The following is a 13582-nucleotide window of genomic DNA, read 5'->3' on the forward strand; positions in this document are numbered from 1 at the left end:
CGTGACGTTAAATTTAATTTAGTTACGCATTTATTTTAATGTATGTATATGCATTTTAGTAATAAGTAGTGTCTACATTATTTAATGCAACCCCATTAATGTCTAATATGCCACATAAAATATAACGGATTCGTTTGGTAGACTCCTCTCGGCAAGGTAACGTGACGTTAAATTAAATTTAGTTACGCATTTATTTTAATGTATGTATATGCATTTTAGTAATAAGTAGTGTCTACATTATTTAATGCAACCCCATTAATGTCTAATATGCCACATAAAATATAACGGATTCGTTTGGTAGACGTCACTTTCGGTGCAAGTCCTCCTGCCTTCTGGGACGAATTAACGAATTATAGCGAGGTACCACTCTATATGCAGTGAGTTCATCTTCTTTGGTTCTTTCGGCAAAGTCACCACCACGTAGAATGAGAATAAAATTATAAATTGATAAAATAAAATAACGCAATAATATTCTCACGACGTTTCGGCAACAACACAAGCGGCCTTCATCAGGTGAAGGGACGAGACTGTCTGGAGGACAGCGCTGGAGTGAAAAAGCCACGCTCAGATCGCGACCTTTAAGCTGTGTGAGAAGAAACAAAGCGCCTTGACAAAGGAATTAGCATAGAATTTAGCATTGAAATGGCTCATTGAAATAGCTAAGTTAAAGTATACACATCCGCAGAGGCACCCCTTGACAAAAGAATTAGCATAGAATTTAGCATTGAAATGGCTGAGTGATTAGCTTGTGACTGGTCACAGAAATGGCTATGTTAAAGTCAAAGCATACACATCCGCAAAGGCACCCCTTGACAAAGGAATTAGCATAGAATTTAGCATTGAAATAGCCAAGTTAAAGTATACACATCCGCAGAGGCACCCCTTGACAAAAGAATTAGCATAGAATTTAGCATTGAAATGGCTGAGTGATTAGCTTGTGACTGGTCACAGAAATGGCTATGTTAAAGTCAAAGCATACACATCCGCAAAGGCACCCCTTGACAAAGGAATTAGCATAGAATTTAGCATTGAAATAGCCAAGTTAAAGTATACACATCCGCAGAGGCACCCCTTGACAAAAGAATTAGCATAGAATTTAGCATTGAAATAGCTGAGTAATTAGCTTGTGACTGGTCACAGAAATGGCTATGTTAAAGTCAAAGCATACACATCCGCAAAGGCACCCCTTGACAAAGGAATTAGCATAGAATTTAGCATTGAAATAGCTAAGTTAAAGTATACACATCCGCAGAGGCACCCCTTGACAAAGGAATTAGCATAGAATTTAGCATTGAAATAGCTAAGTTAAAGTATACACATCCGCAGAGGCACCCCTTGACAAAGGAATTAGCATAGAATTTAGCATTGAAATAGCTAAGTTAAAGTATACACATCCGCAGAGGCACCCCTTGACAAAGGAATTAGCATAGAATTTAGCATTGGAATGGCTGAGTGATTAGCTTGTGACTGGTCACAGAAATGGCTATGTTAAAGTTAAAGCATACACATCCGCAGAGGCACCCCTTGACAAAGGAATTAGCATAGAATTTAGCATTGAAATAGCTAAGTTAAAGTATACACATCCGCAGAGGCACCCCTTGACAAAGGAATTAGCATAGAATTTAGCATTGAAATAGCTAAGTTAAAGTATACACATCCGCAGAGGCACCCCTTGACAAAGGAATTAGCATAGAATTTAGCATTGAAATAGCTAAGTTAAAGTATACACATCCGCAGAGGCACCCTTTGACAAAGGAATTAGCATATAATTTAGCATTGGAATGGCTGAGTGATTAGCTTGTGACTGGTCACAGAAATGGCTATGTTAAAGTTAAAGCATACACATCCGCAGAGGCACCCCTTGACAAAGGAATTAGCATAGAATTTAGCATTGAAATAGCTAAGTTAAAGTATACACATCCGCAGAGGCACCCCTTGACAAAGGAATTAGCATAGAATTTAGCATTGAAATAGCTAAGTTAAAGTATACACATCCGCAGAGGCACCCCTTGACAAAGGAATTAGCATAGAATTTAGCATTGAAATAGCTGAGTGATTAGCTTGTGACTGGTCACAGAAATGGCTATATTAAAGTTAAAGCATACACATCCGCAAAGGCACCCCTTGACAAAGGAATTAGCATAGAATTTAGCATTGAAATAGCCAAGTTAAAGTATACACATCCGCAGAGGCACCCCTTGACAAAGCTTTAAATCGAAATGCAGTGAGTTCTCGGAGACGACTTGCAGAGGCAACGCGTTTATTCACTAAACGCTTGACAGCAACAGTCCCAGCCTTCGCTAAGGCTACAAGCCCCTCTCTATTACTTTATCACCTGGGGAGGTACGGCCTCTGGACTCGGGCGTATTAACGCCGGGCTACCGACCTCAGGTCCTCCGGCTGCGAGTGACCTAGGGGAGGGTACTCTGACCCGACCCAGCCAAGGTACGGGTCCCGACCACTGGCCCACAGAGTCCCGGCCCTTACAAGTGACGTCTTATACATGAATGGGACTGTATTAAATAATGCAGACACTACTTATGACTGAAATGCACACGTAAGTTAAATTAAATGCATATATGAATTGAAATAAGTTGGAATAAAATGAAACGTCACTTTACCTTGCTGGAAGGAGTTGATAGCCTACGAGGATTGGTGGTGAGGAAGGGGAGGGAGGAGGAAGCTGAAATTCTGGGTCTTTTTTCTTGACTTGGACTTGGTTGAGGCTCACCAGGTTTGAGTTTTACTAAAAACCTGTCCATTGACGTTTGTTTGACATTGTCTGGTGACATTGTCTGGTCATTCCACACGGTACTGTTACGGCTTGTTAGAGCTTTTATTGGGGGTGGGGTATACGCGGGTACGCGGTGACTCACCCCGACCCATACAAGTTCCAGCAAGCGTGTCGTATCCCAAGGCGTCATATCGCTAGCAAGACGTCGTATCACTAAGCAAGACGTACCCCTAGCAAGACGTATCCCTAGCAAGACATCCCTAGCAAGACGTATCACTAAGCAAGACGTATCACTAGCAAGACGTATCCCTAGCAAGACGTATCCCTAGCAAGACGTACCCCTAGCAAGACGTATCCCTAGCAAGACGTATCACTAGCAAGACGTATCCCTAGCAAGACGTATCCCTAGCAAGACGTACCCCTAGCAAGACGCATCCCTAGCAAGACGTATCCCTAACAAGACGTATCCCTAGCAAGACGTATCCCTAGCAAGACGTATCCCTAGCAAGACGTATCCCTAGCAAGACGTATCCTTAGCAAGACGTATCACTAGCAAGACGTATCCCTAGCAAGACGTATCCCTAGCAAGACGTATCCCTAGCAAGATGTATCCCTAGCAAGACGTATCCCTAGCAAGACGTATCCCTAGCAAGACGTACCCCTAGCAAGACGTACCCCTAGCAAGACGTACCCCTAGCAAGACGTATCCCTAGCAAGACGTATCCCTAGCAAGACGTATCCCTAGCAAGACGTATCCCTAGCAAGACGTACCCCTAGCAAGACGTACCCCTAGCAAGACGTACCCCTAGCAAGACGTATCCCTAGCAAGACGTACCCCTAGCAAGACGTATCCCTAGCAAGACGTATCCCTAGCAAGACGTACCCCTAGCAAGACGTATCCCTAGCAAGACGTATCCCAAGACGCCGTATCCCTAGCAAGACGTCTTATTCCTAGCAAGACGTCGCATCCCTAGCAAGACGTATCCCTAGCAAGACGTATCCCTAGCAAGACGTACCCCTAGCAAGACGTATCCCTAGCAAGACGTATCCCTAGCAAGACGTATACCTAGCAAGACGTATCCCTAGCAAGACGTATCCCTAGCAAGACGTATCCCTAGCAAGACGTATCCCTAGCAAGACGTCATATCCCTAGCAAGACGTCGTATAAATTTCGATTGAAAACTTTCGTGACTGCAAGGATTCATCTTCTTCGGTTCTTTCGGTGAAGTCACCACCACGTAGAATGAGAATAAAATAATAAAATAAAACAACACAATAACATTCTCACGACGTGAGGATCTCACGACGCCGCACCCCTAGCAAGACGTCCTATCCCAAGACGTCCTATCCCAAGACGTACCCCTAGCAAGACGTCCTATCCCAAGACGTCCTATCCCAAGACGTCCTATCCCAAGGCGTCCTATCCCAAGACGTCCTATCCCAAGACGTCCTATCCCAAGACGTCCTATCCCAAGACGTCCTATCCCAAGACGTCCTATCCCAAGACGTCCTATCCCGAGACGTCCTATCCCGAGACGTCCTATCCCAAGACGTCCTATCCCAAGACGTACCCCTAGCAAGACGTCCTATCCCAAGACGTCCTATCCCAAGACGTCCTATCCCAAGACGTCCTATCCCAAGACGTCCTATCCCAAGACGTCCTATCCCAAGACCTTCCTATCCCAAGACGTCCTATCCCAAGACGTCCTATCCCAAGACGTCCTATCCCAAGACGTCCTATCCCAAGACGTCCTATCCCAAGACGTCCTATCCCAAGACCTTCCTATCCCAAGACGTCCTATCCCAAGACCTTCCTATCCCGAGACGTTTTTAATCCCGTCAAAACACGACGTGTACCAAACTCGACGTATTCCAAAGCGGCCGTATACCGAGGTGCCCCCCTGTGCACCGCTGCTTGTGTAGCCCCCCTCCCACCACCCCTCCCTTGCTACGGATCACCGCCACTCATCGGATGAACGGAATTTTTGTCCTTTCCCGCCATTCGTCGAAACCTCGCAGGGCCTCCGCGATGGACGGCCGCCTGCCCGCCGCCCCGGCCTCCTCCTCCTCCTCCTCCGCCTCCTCCGCCTCCTCCTCCTCCTCCTCCTCCTCCGCCTCCTCCTCCTCCTCCGCCTCCTCCGCCCTGCCGGGGCCTTCCGCGACTCGCGGTGGCGGCGGCGGCCACTCGCCCCCCCGTCCCCGCTGCCGCCCCTCGGCGGGGTCCCGGGGCCACCGCGACGATGACGACCGTGGTGGTGGCGGTGCTGGCGGTGCCGGCGGCGGTGCCGGTGGCGGTGCCGGCGATGGAAGGGACGGCGGCGGCGGCGGCGGCGGCGCTCGGAGTGAGGTTGTGGCCGCAGCCGCGGCGGCGAACGTCGCAGAGACGTCGGCGGCCGATTCGGAGTCTCCGGTTGAGGCGGGAAAGGCGACGGACGTCGCGACGGGCGGCGACGACGCCGCCGCCGATGACGCCGCTGATGATGACGCCGCCGATGACGACGATGACGACGATGATGACGATGACGACGACGATGATGATGATGATGAACGCTTCGTGGGCGAACACGACGGAGGTGACGATGTGGATTTATCCGCTCCGGTCAAAGCCGGAGCCGACGAGCCCGGCGATGACAACGACGAGGAGGACGAGGAGGAAGCCGCTGACGCGAGGCTCTCGAGGTTCGTGAAGGACGACTCGCAGGCCGACGATGACGGCGGCGATCACGACGACGGCGATCACCACGATGACGGCGGCGATCACGGCGATCACCACGATCACGGCGATCACCATGATGACGGCGGCGATCACGGCGATCACAGCGATCACGACGACGCCGATGGCGACGGTGGTGGGAGCGGCGGCGACGTTGAGTCAGTCGGACTCGGCTGTGGACAATCGGAAAATGTTGAAAGTGAAGACGGTGGCGGTGGTGGCGGTGGTGGTGGTGATGATAGCGCTGGCGACGATGACGACGACATTCGGTCAATCCGGCTCGGCAGCGGACAGTCGGACGAATTTCTAAATGAAGACGGCGACGATGGTGACGATGGCGACGATGGCGGTGTTGATGGCGGTGTTGATGACGGTGAAATTGGTTCACTCGGGCTCGCCGTTGGGCAGCCGGAATACGACGAAGATGGTGACGGCCGTCGTGGTGGTGGTGGTGGTGTTGGTGGTGGTGGTGGTGTTGGTGGTGGTGGTGGTGTTGGTGGTGGTGGTGGTGTTGGTGGTGGTGTTGGTGGTGGTGTTGGTGATGGTGGTGGTGTTGGTGGTGGTGGTGGTGGTGGTGTTGGTGGTGGTGGTGGTGTTGGTGGTGGTGATGATGGTGGTGGTGTTGGTGGTGGTGGTGGTGTTGGCGACGACGATGCCGATGAAGCAAGAGGCGATGGCGGCGGTACCGCGACCAGCGGGGTTACTTCTGTGCGTCCGGAAAGCGAAGATGGTGGCGGCGGTGACGGTGATCGTGGTGATGGTGACGGTGATCGTGGTGATGGTGACGGTGATCGTGGTGATGGTGACGGTGATCGTGGTGATGGCGACGACGACGACGATGGCGGTGACGTTGGCGGCGATGATGGTGGCGATGGCGGCGATGGCGGCGATGGCGGCGATGACGGTGGCGATGGTGGCGGTGGTGATGTTGTCAGCGGCCATGCTGGCGATGGTGGTGGTGATGGCGATGACGATGTTGTCGGTGATGACAATGGTGTCGGTGGTGATGGCGGCGATGACGATGGCGATGTTGTCGGTCGTGGCGATGGCGGTGATGGCGATGGCGGCGACGTGGTGCCGAGTCCGTTGGGGATCGGCGGTGGACGAGTGGAGGGGGAAGTTGAGAGCGATGATGGCGACGGTGATGGTGACGGTGATGGTGATGGTGACGGTGACGGTGATGGCGATGGTGACGGTGATGGCGATGGTGACGGTGATGGTGACGACGGCGATGGCGACGGTGCTGATGGAAGGAGCGGCGACGCTGGCGCCTTGAAAGTCGGCGGCGGGCGTCCCGGAAGCGACGGCGGCGACCGCCTTGCCGGCGGCGGCGACGGTGTTGAAGGGGCTGACGGCGGTGTTGAAGGGGCCGGTGACGGCGGCGGTGTTGAAGGGGCCGGTGACGGCGGCGGCGGCGATGGCGGCGGCGAGAAAAGAGGCGGTGACATTCCTCCCGGAACCAAACGAAAAGCAGCTCGCCTCCTCGCAGAACGTGACGGTGGTGGCGGTGGTGGCGGTGACGGCGACGACGATCGTGGTGGTGGTGGTGGTGGTCGTGGCGGTGGTGGCGGTGGCGGTGGCGGTGGTGGCGGTGGTGTCGGTGGTGGTGCCGGCGGCGACGGCGGAGGCGGAGCCCCGTACCGGGACAGCCTTGGGCGTGGCCGTGGTGGTCGCCGGGAGCCGGTGGTGCACGGTGCAGGTGAGGGCCGGCGCGGGGGAGCGGTGGCGCTGCCGTCGGCGGCGATTGGGGCCCCGCCTCGGTCGAAGTTGACGAAGTTGGCGACGATGACGATGGTGGTGATGACGATGGTGGTGACGATGGTGATGATGAAGTTGGTGATGATGACGATGGTGGTGATGATGACGATGGTGATGATGACGAAGTTGGTGACGATGACGATGGTGGTGATGACGATGGTGATGATGAAGTTGGTGATGATGACGATGGTGGTGATGATGGTGATGATGACGATGGTGATGATGACGAAGTTGGTGACGATGACGATGGTGGTGATGACGATGGTGATGATGAAGTTGGTGATGATGAAGTTGGAGATGATGAAGTTAGAGATGATGAAGTTGGTGATGATGACGATGGTGGTGATGACGATGGTGATGACGATGGTGATGACGATGGTGATGAAGTTGGTGATGATGACGATGGTGGTGATGACGATGGTGATGACGTTGGTGATGATGAAGTTGGCGATGATGACGATGATGAAGTTGGTGATGATGAAGTTGGTGGTGATGACGATGGTGATGACGATGGTGGTGATGAAGTTGGTGATGATGAAGTTGGTGATGATGAAGTTGGTGGTGATGACGATGGTGGTGATGACGATGGTGGTGAAGTTGGTGACGATGACGATGGTGGTGATGACGATGGTGATGACGTTGGTGATGATGAAGTTGGTGATGATGAAGTTGGTGGTGATGATGGTGATGAAGTTGGTGATGATGAAGTTGGTGATGATGAAGTTGGTGATGATGACGATGATGGTGATGATGAAGTTGGTGATGATGAAGTTGGTGATGATGAAGTTGGTGATGATGAAGTTGGTGACGATGACGATGGTGATGAAGTTGGTGACGATGACGATGGTGGTGATGACGATGGTGATGACGATGGTGATGACGTTGGTGATGATGAAGTTGGTGATGATGAAGTTGGTGATGATGAAGTTGGTGATGATGACGATGGTGATGATGATGACGATGGTGGTGATGAAGTTGATGATGATGAAGTTGGTGATGATGACGATGGTGATGAAGTTGATGATGATGAAGTTGGTGATGATGACGATGATGATGAAGTTGATGATGATGATGAAGTTGGTGATGATGACGATGGTGACGAAGTTGGTGATGATGAAGTTGGTGATAAAGTTGATGATGATGAAGTTGGTGATGAAGTTGGTGATGATGACGATGATGACGAAGTTGGTGATGAAGTTGGTGATGATGACGATGGTAATGAAGTTCTAGATTTGAAGCTTTCGTGACTGCTAGGATCCATACTCTTTGGTTCTATTGGGTAAAGTCACCACGTAGGTAAAAAAAACCCACAAAAATCACGACGTTTCGGCCACAACACAAGCGGCCTTCATCAGGTGAAGGGACCAGACTGTCTGGAGGACAGCACTGGAGTGAAAAAGCCACGCTCAGATCACGGCCTTTAAGCTGTGTCAGAAGAAACAAAGCGCCTTGACAAAGGAATTAGCATAGAATTTAGCATTGAAATAGCTGAGTGATTAGCTTGTGACTGGTCACAGAAATGGCTATGTTAAAGTTAAAGCATACACATCCGCAGAGGCACCCCTTGACAAAGGAATTAGCATAGAATTTAGCATTGAAATAGCTAAGTTAAAGTATACACATCCGCAGAGGCACCCCCTGACAAAGGAATTAGCATAGAATTTAGCATTGAAATGGCCGAGTGATTAGCTTGTGACTGGTCACAGAAATGGCTATGTTAAAAGTTAAAGCATACACATCCGCAGAGGCACCCCCTGACAAAGGAATTAGCATAGAATTTAGCATTGACATAGCTGAGTTAAAGCATACACATCTTCAGAGGCACCCCTTGACAACGGAATTAGCATAGAATTTAGCATTGAAATGGCTAAGTTAAAGCATACACATCCGCAGAGGCACCCCTTGACAAAGGAATTAGCATAGAATTTAGCATTTAAATAGCTAAGTTAAAGCATACACATCCGCAGAGGCACTCCTTGACAAAGGAATTAGCATAGAATTTAGCATTGAAATAGCTAAGTTAAAGCATACACATCCGCAGAGGCACACCTTGACAAAGCTTTAAATCGAAATGCAGTGAGTTCTCGGAGACGACTTGCAGAGGCAACGCGTTTATTCAATAAACGCTTGACAGCAACAGTCCCATATAGCTGAGTGAAATAGCTGAGTGATTAGCTTGTAACTGGTCACACAAATAGCTATGTTAAAGTCAGAGCATACACATTCACCGAGGCACCTAGTACAACTCAAACAGGAGAATTTAGCGAAACACAACCACGCTCAGACCGCGGACCCTTAAGCTGTGTGCGAGCAAACAAGGTGTCCTGACAAAGAAATTAGCATAAAAATTAGCGTTTCTATTGGCCGATTTTAGAAAAGAGGCGGTGTACGTGCCGGTGGACTTGCCGTTTGGCGTGGGGGGGTAGGGAGAGTTTACCTATTGATGGTGTGAAAAGGGAATTTATAAGAGCTGCGAAAGTTTGGGGTACCACTACTCGCAGTTTCAACCGAGAAGATGGTTTCAAATTAAGCAACCATTGGAAAGATGTGCTAAATCGAACTAAACATTAAACTAATTTTTCAATGGTAAAGTATATATTTTTTCAAGTAGTGGTACCCCAAACTTTCGCAGCTCTTACAAATTCCCTTTTCACACCATCAATAGGTAAACTCTCCCTACCCCCCCACGCCAAACGGCAAGTCCACCGGCACGTACACCACCTCTTTTCTAAAATCGGCCAATAGAAACGCTAATTTTTATGCTAATTTCTTTGTCAGGACACCTTGTTTGCTCGCACACAGCTTAAGGGTCCGCGGTCTGAGCGTGGTTGTGTTTCGCTAAATTCTCCTGTTTGATTTGTACTAGGTGCCTCGGTGAATGTGTATGCTCTGACTTTAAACATAGCTATTTCTGTGACCAGTTACAAGCTAATCACTCGGCTATTTCAATGCTAAATTCTATGCTAATTCCTTTGTCAAGGAGTGCCTCTGCGGATGTGTATACTTTAACTTAGCTATTTCAATGCTAAATTCTATGCTAATTCCTTTGTCAAGGGGTGTCTTTGCGGATGTGTATGCTTTAACTTTAACATAGCCATTTCTGTGACCAGTCACAAGCTAATCACTCGGCCATTTCAATGCTAAATTCTATGCTAATTCCTTTGTCAAGGGGTGCCTTTGCGGATGTGTATGCTTTAACTTTAACATAGCCATTTCTGTGACCAGTCACAAGCTAATCACTCAGCTATTTAAATGCTAAATTCTCCTGTTTGATTTGTACTAGGTGCCTCGGTGAATGTATATGCTCTGACTTTAACATAGCTATTTCTGTGACCAGTTACAAGCTAATCACTCAGCTATTTCAATGCTAAATTCTATGCTAATTCCTTTGTCAAGGGGTGCCTCTGTGGATGTGTATGCTTTAACTTTAACATAGCTATTTCTGTGACCAGTCACAAGCTAATCACTCGGCCATTTCAATGCTAAATTCTATGCTAATTCCTTTGTCAAGGGGTGCCTCTGCGGATGTGTATACTTAAACTTAGCTATTTCAATGCTAAATTCTATGCTAATTCCTTTGTCAAGGGGTGCCTCTGCGGATGTGTATGCTTTAACTTTAACATAGCCATTTCTGTGACCAGTCACAAGCTAATCACTCAGCCATTTCAATGCTAAATTCTTTGCTAATTCCTTTGTCAAGGGGTGCCTTTGCGGATGTGTATGCTTTGACTTTAACATAGCCATTTCTGTGACCAGTCACAAGCTAATCACTCAGCCATTTCAATGCTAAATTCTATGCTAATTCCTTTGTCAAGGCGCTTTGTTTCTTCTCACACAGCTTAAAGGTCGCGGTCTGAGCTTGGCTTTTTTCACTCCAGCGCTGTCCTCCAGACAGTCTCGTCCCTTCGCCTGATGAAGGCCGCTTGTGTTGTGGCCGAAACGTCGTGAGGATTTTTGTGGTTTTATTTTTTTACCTACGTGGTGACTTTACCCGATAGAACCAAAGAGTATGGTAATGAAGTTGGTGATGATGACGATGGTGACGATGGTGAATGATGATGACGATGGTGGTGATGAAGTTGGTGATGATGACGATGGTGATGAAGTTGGTGATGATGAAGTTGGTGATGAGGAAGTTGGTGATGATGACGATGATGATGACGATGATGATGATGGTGACGATGATGATGACGATGATGATGACGATGATGATGACGATGAGAAAGTTGGTGATGATGACGATGATGAGGAAGTTGGTGATGATGAAGTTGGTGATGAGGAAGTTGGTGATGATGACGATGATGATGACGGTGACGATGATGATGACGATGATGATGACGATGATGATGACGATGATGATAACGATGAGAAAGTTGGTGATGACGATGATGACGATGATGATGACGATGATGATGGTGACGGTGACGATGATGATGACGATGATGATGACGATGATGATGACGATGAGGAAGTTGGTGATGACGATGATGACGATGAGGAAGCTGCTGATGACGATGATGACGATGCCGATGGCGACGTCCATGTTTGATGGTGGCGTAGGTGCAGTTGTTGGGGCCGTTATTGGAGGGGCGTGGCCAGCGGAGTCGACCAATGGGAGAGCAGCTGACGGTGGTAACCATGGTGACAATGGAGGCGTTGCTACGGTTACAGGTAAGCCACCGTTACCTATATCTATGAAAGGCAAAGTTGTGATTGAGCGTGTCTGTTCAAAATATTTAGCGGACACTTTCCAGACTGTACACCATGCAAACATTATAAAAATAGACTTTGGAATTTTTTTTACGCGTTTACATTTTGCACGGGCAAGTGAGCCGTGACGTCACATCTCTGTCATGTGACCCGTATACGGAAGCGTAACGAAGTGTGCCTGCTCATGTCACTCACCCCCTCCACCAACCCTCCGTGGGTACTGTGCCAATGTGTTGCAGGTCTCGGGCGCTGTCTGTGTGTTTGTGTCTGTGTGTGTCTGTGTGTGTGTGTGGGGAGCGGTAGTGTAGTGGTTAGCGTGTTGTCTGTGTGTGTGTGTCTGTGTGTGTCTGTGTGTGTGTGTGGGGGAGCGGTGGTGTAGTGGTTAGCGTGCTGTCTGTGTGTCTGTGTGTGTGTGTGGGGAGCGGTGGTGTAGTGGTTAGCATGCTGTCTGTGTGTGTGTGTCTGTGTGTGTGTGTGGGGAGCGGTGGTGTAGTGGTTAGCGTGCTGTCTGTGTGTGTGTGTGTGTGGGGAGCGGTGGTGTAGTGGTTAGCGTGCTGTCTGTGTGTGTGTCTGTGTGTGTGTGGGGAGCGGTGGTGTAGTGGTTAGCGTGCTGTCTGTGTGTGTGTGTCTGTGTGTGTGTGTGTGTGGGGAGTGGTGGTGTAGTGGTTAGCGTGCTGTCTGTGTGTGTGTGTGTGGGGGAGTGGTGGTGTAGTGGTTAGCGTGCTGTCTGTGTGTGTTTGTGTCTGTGTGTGTGTCTGTGTGTGTGTGGGGAGCGGTGGTGTAGTGGTTAGCGAGCTGTCTGTGTGTCTGTGTGTGTCTGTGTGTGTGTGTGGGGGAGCGGTGGTGTAGTGGTTAGCGTGTTGTCTGTGTGTTTGTGTGTCTGTGTGAGTGTGTGTGGGAGCGGTGGTGTAGTGGTTAGCGTGCTGTCTGTGTGTGTGTCTGTGTGTGTGTGTGGGAGCGGTGGTGTAGTGGTTAGCGAGCTGTCTGTGTGTCTGTGTGTGTCTGTGTGTGTGTGGGGGGGAGCGGTGGTGTAGTGGTTAGCGTGCTGTCTGTGTGTTTGTGTGTCTGTGTGAGTGTGTGTGGGAGCGGTGGTGTAGTGGTTAGCATGCTGTCTGTGTCTGTGTGAGTGTGTGTGGGAGCGGTGGTGTAGTGGTTAGCGTGCGGTCTGTGTTTGTGTCTGTGTGTGTGTGGGGAGTGGTGGTGTAGTGGTTAGCGTGCTGTCTGTGCGGTGCCGGACGGGAAACTCTGTCGTGGACAGTGCTGTGGGGGGAGGTCCAATTTTGATTGGCTCCTCCCCTCATGGCATGTGTCCACCACAGGGGCTAAACGGGGGCTCTGGACGGGTGCGCGGGGCTGGTAACCCCTCCACCTTCAATTAATTACCACTAAACCACGAGTTAAACTGAAATATGTAACTAATAAGCTTGTGCCGGAGGCCCCGGGGGGCCAGGCGTCTATGACGTCTCCTGGCCAAACCCCAATTGGCGGAGCCAGGAGATTGAATATCTACCCTCGGGGCTCCTCCAGAAACAACGAAAAGCCACTACGGGTGGCCACGTGGAATGTTCGAACGCTCACCGCGGAGGAGAGGCTGCCACTCCTCTGTCGGGAGCTGGACCGGTACCGCCTGGATCTGTGTGGCATTCAGGAGGTCCGGTGGACCGGCT

Source organism: Petromyzon marinus, chromosome 73, assembly GCF_048934315.1.
Source record: "Petromyzon marinus isolate PM22_M1 ecotype Great Lakes invasive population chromosome 73, UKy_Petmar_22M1.pri1.0, whole genome shotgun sequence".
NCBI lineage: Eukaryota > Metazoa > Chordata > Hyperoartia > Petromyzontiformes > Petromyzontidae > Petromyzon > Petromyzon marinus.